Source organism: Aethalodelphis obliquidens, unplaced genomic scaffold, assembly GCF_003676395.1.
Source record: "Aethalodelphis obliquidens isolate GAN/ISIS:26980383/991018 unplaced genomic scaffold, ASM367639v1 scaffold2, whole genome shotgun sequence".
NCBI lineage: Eukaryota > Metazoa > Chordata > Mammalia > Artiodactyla > Delphinidae > Aethalodelphis > Aethalodelphis obliquidens.
In genome coordinates, this window is record NW_020837946.1 from 87,088,301 (window position 1) to 87,106,104 (window position 17,804).

General features: G+C 34.0%; 1 long non-coding RNA gene across 1 annotated transcript in view; it reads right to left on the reverse strand.

Moving 5' to 3' along the window:
* Positions 1 to 1,611: 1,611 nt before the first annotated feature.
* LOC113633631 (uncharacterized) overlaps positions 1,612 to 17,804 on the reverse strand; it is a 46,800-nt gene continuing 30,607 nt past the window's right edge. Inside the window, exons 2-3 of the long non-coding RNA XR_003438279.1 lie at positions 15,953 to 16,036; positions 1,612 to 1,653 (exon numbers count right to left, since the gene is read on the reverse strand). This is a non-coding gene — a long non-coding RNA (uncharacterized LOC113633631). The remainder of the gene's footprint in view (positions 1,654 to 15,952; positions 16,037 to 17,804) is intronic.

Consider the following 17,804-nt stretch of genomic DNA (forward strand, 5'->3'; position numbering starts at 1 on the left):
AGTTGAGAGTAAACATATAAAGGCCATTAACAATGTGTGTTGTCTATGCTAAAATAAAATAATATATCAACAAATAAAGACAATATTAGGGCAATTTTTACATCTTAAATTAACAATAATTATTTTATTAGGTTTTTTTTTTTAATTCACCAAACCTCAATAGTTTATGTCTGATACTCAATCCACTACTATATCAAGGAGACACTTAGAAATGTATCTTACTGTAGATAATAAACATTGTAAAAAGCTTTTTCCCCTGATTCTGGTTCTTCACTCAGGATTTAATGCCTTTTTGATTGTGAGATGACTCCATTGTTTATTTGTCTTCCTAGTTCTCTTTCTTTCAGCACGAGACAGCACAGTAAAACTTGAGAATATTTTTCTCTTATCTTTTGTCTTCTTTCCTAAACTTTTATTATTAAAATCTACACTGATTTATTGCCATCTGCTCTATTTCCATTTCCCATTTCAGATTCTATTTTTTCTTTTGCTAATCAGTTCCCACAAAAAATGACTCAAAATTCTCACACACTGGAAGTGGAATTTGTTTACTAGAAATTTGCAGTTAAATATTGTTCTGCTTTTCCATGACTTACCAGGGTACCAGGGTACATCTAATTTCAAAGAGGCAAGAGAGATGTAAATTGTGCAGGACTGATTTATTTTATTCTCACTAAGTTATTTATTCAAGGATTTTGTTTTTCTCTGTACTGTTGTCACTAAATAATTGTTGATTTGCTCATCTTATATTTTGAGAAGATATGCAAAGTATTTTTTTAAGAAAGGACTATGCCCTGATTACTTCAATCTGAAATGGTTTCAACTCTCAGATCTGTGTCTTACTCTACCATTTACTAGATGTTGCTTTGAAATTTATCACGGTCCTCTCAAAGGAATTTTGAAAGGCCACTCTGTGCATGCCTTTGCCTCCAAGCAGTGTCACTCCTAATTACAGGAGGCAGTGTGGCAAGAATCATTTGTTAGGGACAGATGAAACCATGACGTATAACCAACCTATAACTTGCCCTCATCATCAATTGAGCACTAGTTGCATAAATTACTTTTACTGAGTTCAGTATACATTTTATTAGTGCTGTTCCCCTTCTATTGCTCAGAATGCATATTGCTAACCTATTAAGTAAAATCACTTATAGATGTAAATTTTTATGACTTTTTAAATGTTATTGTATGGCTTGTTAATTGTTAAAGTGGTAAATAGCTCCTAGAAGCTCATAGGTAGTAAATTATATTTTGTAGCCCTTAGCATTTAAAGAAAGAATTTATAAGATATTTGTCAAGCTAAGAGTTTTGTAAACTTGCTGCTTTTTAAAAAAAATGTATTTATATTTTATTTATTTTTATTTTTGGCTGCACTGGGTCTTTGTTGCTGTGTGCAGACTTTCTCTAGTTGCAGCAAGCGGGGGCTACTCTTTATTGTGGTGTGTGGGCCCCTCATTGCAGTGACTTCCCTTGTTGCGGAGCACAGGCTCTAGGCGCGTGGGCTTCAGTAGTTGTGGCACACGGGCTTAGTTGCTCCACAGCATGTGGGATCTTCCCAGACCAGGGCTTGAACCCATGTTCTCTGCATTGGCAGGTGGATTCTTAACCTTTGTGCCACCAGGGAGGTCCAAACTTGCTGCTTTTAATATATAACTGTACAAAAGAAATTTGGGTAATTAGAAGATAATACCAATGCCACATTAAATGGTCACTGTCACAGAATAACAAACATCTTCTTTCTAGTAGATTAGGAAAGAAAAATATTATGAAATAGAAGGATTATGAATTTTAGCTACTGCTACAAACTGAAAATATAGCTTTCTAGGTCATTATACCAAATCTATGCTCCTCTGTAGAGGGCTGCTTACAATTCCCATTTATTTAAATATTTATTGTAGATACGTGCAGTGATTTTTTTTTTTTTTTTTTTTTGGCCGCACCATGCAGCTTGTGGGATCTTAGTTCCCTGACCAGGGATTGAACCCAGGCTCTTAGCAGTGAAAGCACAGGGTCCTAACCACTGGAGCACCAGAGAATTCCCAAGCAGTGATATTTTTGAGCTATTTTGTCTCTTACTACTGCATGTATTACTCATGACATAGTAGCCACAGTACCATAATTATAGAATGAATGAAATCAAAGCTCATAGCAGTTTTTGATATTGAATTCCCTGGTCATCATTGAAGGGTTGCCATTAGATTTAACTCTAGATCCTTTTAAAATATGACTATCTAGTTTCCAACTATTGACTTACATTCATGAGAGCAGAGGCCCAAGTCATGTGTTTTTTTAAAAAGTGACCCAGATTGACATGACATGTCCACTACATTAAGAATCTTTTTATCCTTCTAGTTTATAATTTATAACTAGGAAAACCAATATCCCGAATTTTAAAGAATTTACTCAGTGTCAAAGAGCTAGTAAGAACTAAAATTAAAATCAAAAGTATGTTGACTTCCTGTTATACCCATGAGGTAAAGGACAGGCAGAGCAGTCTCCAATCAAAGCCATAATAGTACAGGCAGAGTGAGCATCAGCCTTTTCCCAATCCACAGATCCTTCCAGGCAGTGATGTTAATGAATAGAACTGGCAAGATAACACTCATATGGAAATACATGTATTAGATTGCTAGGGCTTCAGTAACGAAGTACCACAAACCGGGTGGTTGAAATAACAGAACTTTATTGACTCACAGTTCTAGAGGCTAGAAATTCAAAATCCAGGTGTTGGCAGTGTCGGTTTCTTCTGATGACTGTGAGGGAGAATCTGTTCCATGTCTCTCTTGTAGCTCATCGTGGTTTGCTGACCATCTTTGATGTTCCTTGGCTTTAGATGCTTTATGCCAATTTCCGTCTTCATGTTCACATGGCATTCTCCCTTGTATGCTTGTCTGTTTCTGTGTCCAAATTTCCCCTTTTTATAAGAACACCATTCATATTGAATTAGGGCCCACCCTAATGACCTCATTTAACTTATTTTAAATATCCTATTTCCAAATAAGGTCATATTCTGAGTTACTGGGTTAGAGCTTCAACATGTCTTTTATGAGGGTCATAATTCAATACACAATTGTCTTCACAGAGACCAGAAGAGAAGGAGCAGCTCAGCAGACTAAGAAGCTCTCTCCTAAACACAGGATCACCCTTTACAGTAAGTTCAAATTATTTACCTTCATAACATGATCCTTTCTCTGAGGTACACAGCCCTTGAAAACTTCACCTTAGCTCTTTCCCAAAGAGGGACTGTTGAGAATCCTGTAGTTCCTCCTCTAATTATTGTTTATTTAATTTGTGCTTAAAAAATAATATCATTAGTGTAATGCGGAAGTTTAATTACTTGGGTAATGAGTAGTCCAACTTGAAAGAAACTTTCAAACTTCATCCATAAAATAACTAATATGGGCTTTTCTCCCTTATTTGTGTGGTTGTTTTCTAGTTAATTTTCATTCTCCATGAAGTCTATACACTCTCTACAGTTTTGTCCATAATCCATTAATTTAATCCATTGTGTTTACAAGTTAACACTTACACCTAACACTTATGCCTCTCACTTTTACTGTATAATAGTCTTGCTTTCTGAACACATTGCCTTTCTATTAAACACACATTACTGCTTTCACCTTGTAGAGTAGAAATTTTTCCTTCTCTTCATCTAGAAATATTGTCTCTCTTCTTGGAATTGCTTTTCTCCCAGCTCCACATATTTGGTTCCCCTAAAGAATACTGTGTTCTCACTTGATTCTACTCAAGAAAACCACAAAGGATTGGCCCAGGATTTTTCATCTAGATTAACTGGAGTCCTACCCCAGGACTTTTGAACTTGACACTAAATATTCTGTCATTTAGTGTTTCTCCACTAACAAAAATTATATCAACATCTATCAGTGGCAGTGTTTTTCCCAATATTATTTAGGAAGTTCCGCTGATAATAGTAGAAAATTAAACTCAAAGGATTTAAATAACAATAAAATTCACTGTTGTAACACAGTGCAGCTCTAAGGTATGTTAACGCAGCAACTCAATGATCTTTTCACAATTGTTTCCATTCTATTACCCTTGAGGTTGCCTGCAGCTTTGGGCTTGCCATAAAATGGTTGTACCAGTTCAGTGCATCTTACTCAGAAACTATGCTATTCAGAAACAGAAAGAAATCATTTCCTCCATTGTGTTTAATTTTAAAGACAAGGAAAATTTTTAGAACCACCCAGCCAATTTTTATCACATTGTCTAAACTAATCACTGTCAAGGGAATTAATACCAACATAGTTGGCTTAAGGCCAATCAGGATTAATTTTCTAAGGCTGAGAATAGAGCAGTTTCTCCTGATGTTCATGGCCATGCAAAAGAGAACATATACTTCATCAAACTGGGATTGTTAACAAGGAAAAAAAGAATAAATGTTGGGTAGATTGTGAAAATTCTATGTTAACCCTTCAATATAGAGAAAACATACATGTGTTGAAACAATGCAGCCATCACAGAAAGACAATGACCTGGCAGTTTTGAGGACCCTCCTTTCCAATTTACCCTGAAGTCCATTTGCATTTCTTTTTATTCTACAAAAAGTTTGATGTTGTTGTTGTTTATACTTTATTGGATTCCCTGAATATAGAAATGCTTCTTTTTGCCTTTAAAATAGGATTTCTGTCACTTGTAACAAAACTAATATACTTTACCATATTGTAACTTTATCGATGTGATATTTGTATTTGTCATTTTTTTCATGGCTGGAAATTTTCTTCCCAATTTTATTAGAAGTAAGGCTTTACACCTTCTACCAATTTACTTACACCCAAAGAAGTCCATATATGCCTTGAAATTTGCTGATCATTTCATCAGACTATCTCATGAACATGTTTCTATTTCTACTATAAAACTAATGTGGATTTTTTAAATCATTTTCAAGTGTGATAATCTTACCAATTCTAATTGCCTGTTTTGATTATTTATGAGTTTAGAAAAGCTGTTGGTAAGTCATGTGAGAATCATCATCTTTGATCCAAAAAAGAACATGACCTAAATAACCACACCCTCTACTGAATATTTTCATTTCATTCTTAACTTGCTGTATTATACAATTCACAGTTTTACATTTTCAATGTTATTAAGTCATTATCAAAATACAGCACTTCTACTTTATTATTATTATAAATGGAATGAATTTGACCATATAAACTGTAAGTGTTAAGCTGTTAATGGTCTCCCATGGGTCTCATTTCTTACCTGTGAACCTTCAGTGATTTGCTTGGGGTTTAGGTGAAGCAAATTTTGCAAATTATGCTTATAAGCATGAAAGTTTTCCTATGATCTTCTCTATGTCTACCCTAGAGTTGTGTTATTTAAAGGCAGGGAAACTTCTTAGATGAACAATTGTTTTGACCCTTCTTTGCCATGTGACTTTCATTTGATTTTTTTTTTTTTTTTATGAATTCACCTTATGCTGCTGATTACAATTCTAGAGAAAATGATAGGAAAGACAAAGTTCATTATCAGTGCCTACCGGGGATATATACCTGCCCTGTCCCTTCCTACTCGTTTTAGCATGCAAACCATTTACCCTATTTCTTTAACCAGACTGCTCTGCTGACCTTTGGCCCTACCTTCCATTAGGGCTCTAGACACTTTCATACTGAAACCTACCAAAATACACGTTGCAAACTGTTTAAGATAAAAGGCTTATTTTTTGACTTTTTAACTGAGACTTCTATTAAAAAGTCCTCATATTTAAGTCAGAGAAGAGGTGGAGAGTGGCCTAATGATACTTAACAGTATAAGGATTTTGGATCAGAGAAGTTCTTGTTGATGATTGATTTATAATATTAATTTGTTATATAAACTTTAAAAATAAAATAAGGCTTAATGGCTAAATGAACAATACCTATTTGAAGTAAATACATAAATAAGCCATCTTGACTTATTAGAAAAAAAGTCAAAGAAATAAACTGACAATCATCACAGGAAATTTAATTAATTGTAACGCTCAGATGAGGCAGAAATTTCGGAGTTAAAGTATCATTACGGTAGCTTCTCTTAGGCCAGAGGTCTGTAAACTATAGCCCACTGATCAAATCTGACCCAACACCCATTGTATTTATTAAAATACAGCCATTCCATCCATTTACATATTGTCTACAGCTACTCCCTTGTTACAGTGGCAGAGTTAAGTTGCTACTGTGACCATATGACCCACAAAGTCTAAAATATTTACTATCTAACCCTTTACAGAAAATGTTTAATGATCCCTGTCATAGGTAAACCTCTATCAGACTCAAAATATTGTAGAACTATTGAGCTGGTATGAAGGCATAATTTGAATAAACATATGTTATAGGATGAATTGGGAGCCATCCTTAAAGGAATACAACCAGCAAAAGCTTGGTTTGTCAACAAGAGGAGGCTGTGGACTATGTCATACATTATTTGACCTCAGTGAAATTTAGAAAGCCATACAGTCCTCCATAGCTTTATTTCCTTGATCAAGCTAGGGCAAGTAGTGTACAGACTAACATGGTAAACATAAAATTTCTCTTTCCATTTATTGATGATGCCACAAAAGCCACAGCTATCTGAAGTTGCACTATTCTTGAGGGCAGATGCTTGTTGCTACAATGACTATGGTCTGTGTTTGCAAAGTAAAAAGAGTATCGTTGGAGGAGGTGGTTGAGGGAATGTAACCACCAGTTGACCTGCAAGGATAACCAGAGGCTCCTCACCCCCTGCCCTGTCCTTGGAATGTGTGTTTTGTCTACCCTTCCCACATTAAGATATCTTTCAAGGACACAGCCTTGAGTGAGTAATGTGTTGTTGAGGCACTCTGGACTGAATACATGACTGAATCCCATTAAGGTCTCTTTATAAACTCTTAAGATTCTGGTGTGCAGGTAGAGAGATCTGCTTGTCTTGAGATCACCCAAGACAAGCTTAGTACATAAGTTCCCTTGCTTATTAAACCTGCCACCTACCAATTTGGAGTGCTCTGTCTCTTTCTTCAGTCTCTCCCTGGGGCCAGTTTCCAATTTCATCCAGAGAACTCTCAAGGTTGTGAACCAACAAATATCAGATCTAAAACTAGCAGAATAAATCTACAAATGAGAGTCTTTGTTATACAAACCTGGGTTTGTACAACTTGAGATAGTGTTTTCCAGGAGACGACTGAAATACATGTTAAAGTGGGAAGAGACTGGGATTAATTTTCATTGAGGGGATAGTTGAAGATAACCATTTCAAGAAGTTTGGTGGTGAATGAGAAAAGAGAAGTTTCGGAGGAAATTAGGTCAATGGAAACTATGGGGTTAAAAGGGAGACTACAGCACATTTTCTGTATAGAAAATTTTGTGTGCTAAGAGGATCACTGAAATGACTGGCCAAGGAGTCCAGGCTGCCTAGAAAGAGTGACAAAGGAGAGAGGGAGTAGGTTTGAATATCATGTCCTTCAAACATAACACAACAGTGGCATAGACCTATCTTGTTATTTCTAAGAAAAGCCTTAATGAGAAGATGACTATTCTGCAGGAGAGTTGACACTCCCTTTCACAGAATTCTACAATCACTTATCTTTCCAATATAATTTTAAAGGCTACAAAATCTATAGATCAAATGTGTTAAGACGAGCTCTATTTTTGGGACCAACCTAGATGAAGGTCAAAAGTTAACTCTATAACTTCATTTTATATCTTATACAGAAGAATTCTCAACTTCTTGTATAAAGAGCCAAGCACATATTCCTACTAGAAGTTTGATGTACAAGTCTCCTGAGCTTGAGGTTGAGAAGACAGTGTACATTTTATAATGTCCAGGAGATCACAGTTTTCACCTACTAGAAAAAAAAAAAAAAAGATCTGGAATTAAACACTTTGTGAATTGAGTACACTTCTTCAGAAATTTCCAGACAATAGTGACAGCCACCTACTGCTTTGTGCAACAGTAATCAGGTTGATTTAGATATAGTCATTATATCAGCACACATAAAGAGAAAATACATGCATGTAAAAAAGATTGGACTACAGCTACACACTTATTTTTTCTTTGAAAATGAAACCGGTTGGCAGCCTCACCAATAAACAGTGCTCAATGCTGTCTTAGTCTTCTGGTTTGAGTTTTGGAATGCTGAGTCTTATGGTAATTGCATATTACATCTACATACTTCAAATGAGTTTATAATGGCTATTATCATCAAAAGGAATAAGAAAACAATTAACCATGATTAGCCTTTTTATGTGAAGAGTTATCTCCTTATTTTGGCATTCAGTGTGCAATCATTTTGAAATTAGCTATGAGTTTGAATAATTTTATTTATTTATTTTTGTATTTTAATAGTGTAAGAACAAATGAGTTCCTCAATCTTACGGGTTTCTATAAAAAGTAGAAAATGCTAGCTGTGTTTACTAAAATATAAAACCCATTTCCCTAACTAGTTTAAAATAAAACAGAGAAAGAGACCAAAAGAAATCTTTCTGTTGTTTATTTCTAGTTCAATTTGAAACTGAGCCAGTTTGAAATAAGTACGGATAAATTCATTATTGCACTTTATATACTCCTCCAAATGATTAACTATTGCTACCACACGTCCCTTTCAAAGGTAAATGTTCTCCGGTAAGAGAACAAAGACATGACTTGGTAAGCACACATTGATGATATAGTTGAAATTTCAAAATATTACCTTCTTGCTATATTGAGATATTGTACATATATATGTTTTATGTTATACATATAGTAAGAGTATGCATTTTGTCACAGAGATTCCTAAATGTTATGGAAAAAAAGAAGGAAAATTTAAAATAGTGACTGTCCACAGATCATGGCCAGAGTCCCTCTGTTAGCTGTTGAATTACTGGTGCATTGACTGCCTTGCCTGTGGGATGTATTTGAGTCCTGTAAATAATGACTGGGAGTGAGATCTCAGGGGGACTGCATGAGCTGTATCTGAACCCTCCAGATAATGACTGTGCAGCCAACACACACAGTTCTTAAGGAGAGTTTTCAGGTCCTTGGAGAGCTAGCCTTCTGCTCTGTGCTAGCCTAGCTGGCTTGGAGAACTGCCAGTGGCCATGACTGGAGTATCCTCTTAGAATAGAGGACTGCAACTTTGGAGTTCTTTGGATGGTTGTAAATTACAGAGGGCTAAAGAAATTCTCTAGGGATTCGTGTTTTGTTGAAAGGATGGTAGCAGCACATGCCCCCATACATACACTAAAAAAAAAGAGAGAGAGAGAAAATGTAGCATAGAAGTTGACTTTTAAAAATTAATTTAGGTTACAGAAAAGTAAATTGGGATTTGTCGTACATGATACTAAGTACAGTAAACTATGTATGAATAAAGACATTTCCTTACGTTATATTCATCTGTTTAGTCTGATGACTATGTCCACGATTTCCCATTTGCCTACTCCTTGTTATTCCATATTGAAGAATTTCAGAAGCAGATTCCTTAAAATACTTGAAAGAAATTTCAATATAAATATGCAAAGATTAAATGTCATTGTTATTTTCCAGAAGTGGAAATCTTTGGCAAAATGTATTCCCAAGCAACCTTTCTTGCTTTGTTAAATGATTTACTTTTCAGAGCTAGGGCAAGAGATTATTCTTTCATTATGGTTCAATAAGAAAATCTTCCTTTCAACATTCATAAATGACCAAATATATAGATTTATGAATAACAATGAGCCTTATTTTATATTTAATATTGGAACTATACTTTGAGATATATTTGACTCCTAATCTACATTGTTTTCTTCACATCTCTAACAAATAACTTTCTTATAAGGAAGGCCTATTTAAATAGGCTATCTTATAGGTAAGGTCTATTATTTATTCCTTCAAAACAAACTTCTGCCCTCTACGACATGTACCTCTATTTTTTAACAACTCAATTGAGGTATAAATTACAAACCACAAAATATAACAATTGCTAGACAAGTTGTTTTGGTAAATTAATAGAATTGTACAGTTTTAGAACATTTTCATAACTTAAAAATGTTTCCTCATACCCATTTGTGGTTCATCTCATCTCATACTCATATCCTTAGGAAACCAGTGGTCTGCTTTTAGCCTCTACAAATTTGCCTTTGCTAGATATTTCATATAAATGCTATAGTACAATAACTAGTCTTCTGTATATGGTTTCTTTCACTTAGCGTGATACTCTTCAGGTCCATTCATGTTGTAGCATTGTGGTAGACAGAATAATTGCCTCACAAAGATGTCCATATCCTAATCCCCAGAACCTGTGGATATTTTATATTATATGGTAAAGGAGAGTTAAGGTAGCAGGTGGAATTAAGTTTACTGATCAACTATCCTCAAAACAAAGAGATTATCCTGGATTATCTAATGGCTTCAAGGTTAATCACAAGAGTCAGAGTGATGAGATGTGAAAAAGATTTCACTGGCCATGGCTGGCTTTGAATATGGAAAGGGATCACAAGGCAAGGGATGTGAGCCATCTCTAGATGCTGGAAGAGGCAAGAAAACAGATTCTCCCCTAAGAGCCTTCAGAAAGGAATGTCAATACTGTGAATTTTAACCCAGTGAGACCCATTTCAGATTTCTCACCTCCGTAAACTGTAAGATAGTAAATTTCTGTTGTTTTAAGCCACTGAATTTGCAGTAATGTGTTATATCATGAACAGGAAAGTAATACTAGCATGTATCAGTATTTTGCTCCTTTTTAAAAATTTTTATTTTTATTATTGTGGTAAGCAAACAAAACATGAGATCTACCTTTTTAACAGATTTTAAGTGTAGAATATAATTTTAACTATAGCTAGAGCCTTTTCTAGCAGATTTCTAGAGGTTAATCTTCTTGTATAACTAAAACTTTATACCCGTAGATTAGCAACGCTCCATTTGTCCCTACCCCCAGCATCTGGCAGCCACCATTCTGCTCTTTGCTTCTATGAGTTTGACTGCATTAAATACTTCATATAAGCGGCATCTTGCAGTATCTGTCCTTCTGTGACTGGCTTAACGTTCCTAGCATGATGTCCTCGACATTTCATCCATGTTGTCACATACTGCAGGATTTCCTTCTTCTCTAAGACAGAAAAAATGTTCCACTGTGTGTGGATACAACATTTTCTTCATTCATTCATCCATTGATGGACACTTAGGTTGTTTCCATGTTTTGGTTATTGCGAATAGGGCTGCAAGGAACACGAGAATCTCTTTGAAATTATAATTTCAATACTTTTGGATGAATACCTGTAAGTGCAATTGCTGAGCCATATTGTAAGTTCTATTTTTCATTTTGAGGGAGAACTTCCATATTATTTTCCATAACATTTGCATCATTTGGCATTCCCAAAACTGTGTGCGAGTGTTCTGATTTCTTCACATCTTCACCAACACTTGCCTTTTGGGATAATAGGCACCCTAAGAGGTATGAGATGATATCTCATTGTGGTTTCCATTTGCATTTCCCTGATGATGACTGACGTGAGCATCTTTTATGTATCTGTTGGCCTTTATATGTCTTCTCTGGAGAAATGTTCCAGTTTAATTGCCAATGGTGGTATGTTGCTAATACAGACCATGTTTTGTAATTTTTGTCACTTGAGTATTTGGATTGTTCACAGCTTTAGTTTTAAGCTATTATTATTAGCTTCTATGAATATTTGTGTACACGTCTTTATGTGGACATATTTTTTGGTTTCTCTTGGTTTGACACCTAGGATTGATTTTGGGTCATACAGCAAGATTATGTTTAACTAAAAAGTTAAAAAGAAATTGTCCAACTGTTTTCCACAGGGTTGAGGCCATTTTATATTCCCATCAGCAATATGTGAGGATCAGTGTGTCTCCACATCCTCACTAACACTTGATATTTTTCTGTCTTTTTTTATTACAGTCATTAGAGTGAGTGTGTAGTGAAATCTCATTGTGCTTTTTTCTTTTTTGTAGTCAAATACACAAAACATAACATATACCATTTAAACCATTTTCAAGTGTTCAGTTCAGTGCTATTAAATACATTCACATTGTTGTGCAACCATCATATCTCTTTATCTTGTAAAACTGAAACTCTATATCCATTAAACAGTGACTCCTCATTCTTTTTTTCTCCTCAGCCCCTAGAAACCACCATTATACTTTCAGTCTTTATGATTTTGACTACTCTAAGTACCTTATCTAAGTAGAATTATACAGTATTGGTCTTTTTATGGATAGCTTATTTCACTTAGCATAATGTCCTCAATCTTCATACATGCTGTAGCATATTGCAGAATTACTTTCCTTTTTAAGGTTGAATAATATTCCATTGTATGTATATACCATATTTTGTTTTTCCATTCATCAGTTGATAGATACTTGAATTGCTTACACTTTTTGGCTATTGTTAATAATGCTGCTAATCACATGGGTGTAAAAACATCTCTTTGGGGTCCTGCTTTCAATTATTTTGAGTATATGCCCAGAAGTGAAACTTCCCCTCCCCTCCATTATGGATAATATGGTAATTCTATTTTTAATTCTTTGAGAAGCTGTCATATTATTTTGCACAGTAGCTGTGCCATTTTACATCCCCACCAATAGTGAACAGGGTTCTAATTTCTCCATATCCTCACCGACACTTTTGTTTTGTTTTAATAATAGTCATCCTAATAGGTGTGAGGTGGTATTTCATTGTAGTTTTGATTTCCATTTCCCTAATGATTAGTGATGTTGAGCATTTTTCATGTGTTTGTTGGTCATTTACATATCTTGTTTAGATAAATTACTATTGAAGACCTTTGCCATTTTTGTTTGTTTATTTGTTGTTGTTGAGTTTTAGGAGTTCATTATATATTCTGGATATTAGTCCCTTATCAGATATAAGATTTCTAAATTTTTTCTCCCATTCTGTGGATTGTCTGTTTATTCTGCTGACAGTGTCTTCTGATGCACAAATTTTAAAAAAAAATTATGAAGTCCATTTGGTCTTTTTTTTTACTTTTGTTGCCTGTACCTTGGTGTCAAATACAGTAAATCTCTGTGAATTCCAGAGTCATGAAGCTTTGGTCCTATGTTTTCTTCTAAGAGTTTTATTGTCTTAAGTCTGACATTTAGGACCTTGATCCATTTTGAGTTAATTCTTGTATATGCATTAGATAAGAGTCCAAATTCATTCATTTGCATGTGGATATCCAATTTTCCCAGCACCGCTTGTTGAAAAGACTATCCTTTTTCCATTGAATTGTTTGAACACCCCTGTCAAAAATCATTTGACCATATATATAGGGGGTTATTTGTGGCTTTCTATAATATTCAGTTGCTCTATATATCTGCTTTATGCCAGTACCACTGTTTTGATTACTGTAGCCTTGAAGTAAATTTTGAAATCAAGGAAGCATGAGTCTTTCAGTTACATTCTTTTTATCAAGATTATTTTGGTTATTCAGTTCCCATTGAGATTCCATATGAATTTTTGGATGGGTTTTCTATTTCTGCAAAAAAAAATCTTTGGTGTTTTGAAAGACATTTCATTGAATTTGTAGTTTGCTTTAGATAGTATGAACGCTTTAACAATATTGTCTTCTAATCCATAAACATGCTTTGTTTTTCCATTTATTTATGTCTTCTTTAATTTCTTTCAGTAAAATTTTGTTATTTTTATTTTACAACTTTCACCTCTTTGGTTAAGTTAATTCCTAAGTATTTTATTCTTTTTGATTATATTCTAAATGGGATTGTTTTTGCAATTTGCTTTCCAAATTGTTTATCGTTTTTACGTATAGAAATGCAACAATTTTTGTGTGTTCACTTTGTATTCTGCTACTTTGCTAAATTCATGTATTAGATCTAACATTTTAAATCAAATTCTTAGGGTTTTCTAAATATAATATCATATCGTCTGCAGAGATAATTTTATATTTTCATTTCCAATTGGATTCCTTTTATTTCTTTTTTCTTGCCTAATTTGTCTAGCTAGAATTTCAAGTACCATGCTGAGTAGAAGAGGTGGAAGCAAACATCCTTGCCTATTCCTGATCTTAGATGAAAAGCTTTCAGTCTTTCCCCATTGAGTATGATGTTCATCTGTCGTTACTGTATTAAGTGTTTATGGTTGTTATATCTTCTTGCTGTATTGAAACTTTTATCAATATATAAGGTCTTTCTTTGTCTCATGTAACCTTTTTTGATTTAAAGTCTACTTGTTGAATATTAGTATAGCTACCCCTGCTTTCTTTTAGTTATTATTTGGAGGGAATATCTTCCTCTATCCTTTCATTTTCAATCTTTTTGTGTCTTTCGGTCTCAAAGGAGTCACTTGTAGATAGCATAGAGTTGGAGCATGTGATTTTATCCATTCTGCCAATCTCTGTCTTTTGATTGGCGAGCTTAATCCATTTACATTTAAAATAATTATTGAGAGACTTCCCTGGTGGTCCAGTGGTTAAGATGCCACGCTCTCAATGCAGGGGGCCTGGGTTCGATCCCTGGTCAGTGAACCAGATCCCGCATGCTGCAACTAAGACCCTGCATGCTGCAACTAAGACTTGGTGCAGCCTAATTAATTAATTAAAATAATTATTGGTAAGGAAGAACTTACTTCTGTCATTGTGCTATTTGATAAGCCTTATAGCTTTCCCCCCTCATTCTTTTAATTACTATCTTCTTTTGTGTTTAGTTGATTTTTTTGTAGTGAAATATTTATATTTCTTTCTCATTTCCTGTGGTATACATTCTATAGCTATTTTCTTTGTGGTTACCATGTAAATTACATTTAATTAACATCCTGAAGTTATAACATTCTAATTTGAATTTATACCAGCTTAACTTTAGTAACGTACAAACTGAACATAAAACAAACTAAAAGAGCAGCTCCATCCTTACCCCTTTTCATTGTTGATCTCACAAAATTACATATTTATATATGTGTGCTCCAAAATGTAAACTAATAATTATTTTAAATGCATTAGCCCCTTAAATTGTGTAGAAAACAGGACTGGTACTTAAAAACTAAAATCACAGCAATATTACGTTTTATACTAATAATTGTTTTCTCTTTTTAAAATGTTATTAGTTTCTTAAATCATGTAGAAAACAAAAAGTGAGTTAACACTATTGTTGTAATATTACCTTCCGCAATTGTCCATGTATTTACCTTTATTGAGATCTTTATTTACCCGTATGGAGAGGTAGAATTTATGGCATCTTTTCCCTATGGTAACATAGTTTCAAGCTGTTAAACATCACTGACATAGTTCATCTTGATAGTGTGTCATGGAGAGATAATGCCAGTTGAGTCTATATTTACCTTCAGATTCCCTCACATTCTTACCCACCACTGTTCTATTTTAAAAGTGGGCTGAATCCTAAAGACTGCTCTTGTAATAGTTGATTTCTGGATGAGTATGGGAGGCTTTGGCAGGAGGTTAGAAGGTGGGAAGAAGGAAGATGCCAAGATATTGCACCCCTCTTTCTCTGCTTGGGGGGACAAGGACTCTGTGATTCCATTGCTTCCTTTCTCATGGACAGACTGGCCTGGGTCTGAGCTTTTGTTGGATGACTCTTACTTCTGAGCACTGGTAATATTGCCTACTTCCATTTTCCCTCCAGCCTTGTAGTGGCCATGTCTTTCTGCTTTTGATTAATGGGTTTTCTCAAGGTCATTTGTTCAGTGTTTAAGTTCAGTATAACCAGTTCTCTGCATTACATTGACTTGTTGCAAATTATTGAAGTCATTTTTCTAGTCAGACACAAACTGATAGAGTTTTTAAAAAATCATTATTTTATATCCTACTTGGTATTAAATTATGGGTCTCTATGTCCCCCTACTTAGAAAAAAAAAATTCCTGTCCAAGTAGTGATGGATTTTTTTTTTAATTTATACTTATTTAGACCAAATCTTTTGGTCTGGAGGTGGCCTTTATCCTGTTGGTTATCACAGGAAAAAAATTTCATTTGTATAATATTTATTTTTTCCTTTAATTTAAATACATATTAATACAACAGTACAATTAAAGTCCCCTACCTTTTTGTCATTCTTTCTCTACTTCTCCTTTAACGACTTCATAGGAGTGTTGAGAAAATTCATGATTTAATCTTGGCCAACAATCTAGAGTTGCAAAGATGAACAAGGAAGCTTTTAAATAAGACTGACACTAATTCTAATTCTTGCAACATGCCTGTGCTTAATATGCTCCACAGTCCCACACAGCTGATTTATTTGGAATCTTTCTGCCTTCTCCAGTGGCAATGAAAGAACTCATCACAATCTTGATTATTTTTGCAAGGTTTTAGAAAACACAATATGTGATAAAATGTAATTTAAACATAATATACCTCTTTCTGGTTGAAACATATTTCTTTCAATCACAGTAAATATTAGACAAAGTAACAGGACTAATTTATTTTTAACAAACCCATACTTTCCCAATATCTATGTTGCTCTTCTAGAAAATGGTATAAAATCAAAGACACTGTTCTTTTTCTTCCCTGCTATAACTTTTGCAATATTAACAGTATGAAATTGCCATCTATGTTCCAAAGGAACTATTAAAAAAAGGAAACCTTAAAGTACTCCCCAAAGAATTTTCCCTGTATTCACCAGTTTGAAATTTTCTTTCCCTGTGGTTAAATATTGAATGTGTTGCTGCTATATAAGAATCATCTTTGTGTTAGTTATTCTAATTATAGATAATCTTCCATATTTTCCAGCACTAAATGCTGGAAATACTTTATTTGACCAGTTAAAATTTTGGGTTACTCAGCAAAAGACTGTTTATAAGGTTGACTGTTCAACTGTACCATCGTCTCATCTTACAAATCAACTTTTAAACTTGAGGCTATCAGATATCATACCTGAGAATGAGAACATATCATTTTTCATTATGCCATTAGATGTTCAAAAGAAATTGAGAAATGATGTAGTTTGGTTAGAAGTCTTATATTTTGTGTCACAAGTTCTGTTTAATGGCTTTTGTGAAGTATTGCTTCAATTCTGTTTCCAAAAAGCAATAAAGCAGAAGTTGTTTTTACAAAGCAGATAGAAAATTGATTCACCAGTGCTGGGCATTTTCCAAGTGTAAAGCAGTATTTCCAAACTGTTACATGTGTAATAATGGCTTTGGTGTTTAAGTAAGCATTTCATTAAATGGGTTGATTTTAGTTCTAAAGCTAGGGCTACAATCACTAAATAATGAAGTGGTCAGAAAGAATCAGTCATGTAATTTTGTGTTAAAAAAAATTCATGTGTGTGTGACTCTACCAACTGAAAAGACAGGCTGAACTGTCATACCTCATCTATTTTTATTTCACAAATTAAGGGTTTATTTAAGTACTTTTTCTTTAAAAACTGTAATAAATGTAATAATGAGTTGTAGTCTCACTTTCAATTATCCATGAGAAGAAAAATAACATAAATCATGACATTTTTTCTCATATTTTCAGATTTAACCATATTTACATTTATTAAAATCTCACTCTTTCTCAGAATTGTTCTTAGCATTTATTGATTTCTAAATCAAATAGCACAAAGCAAAAGATTTCTCACTACTTCTTCCCAATTCTCTAAGTGCAATCCACATTTTTCTATCAACTTTGATAAGAAATCACACATTATAATGAATGATTAATATTCCATTATTTTAAAATTTTCATCAGCTGTCTTCATACTAAAAGGTATGGCAGTTATCTTTAAACAACTCAGAGGCTTGGATTGGCTTTTCAGAAATTGAGAGGTTATTACCTGAGACTTTTGACATTGAACTTTACAAACGTAGGAAACAAACAAAAGTTAAATGAAAGAGAAGCGGGCTTACATTAAAAAAAAATTATAAATATTTGTTTATAATTTTTATGGGCTGTAAGAGAAAAGCCTTTTT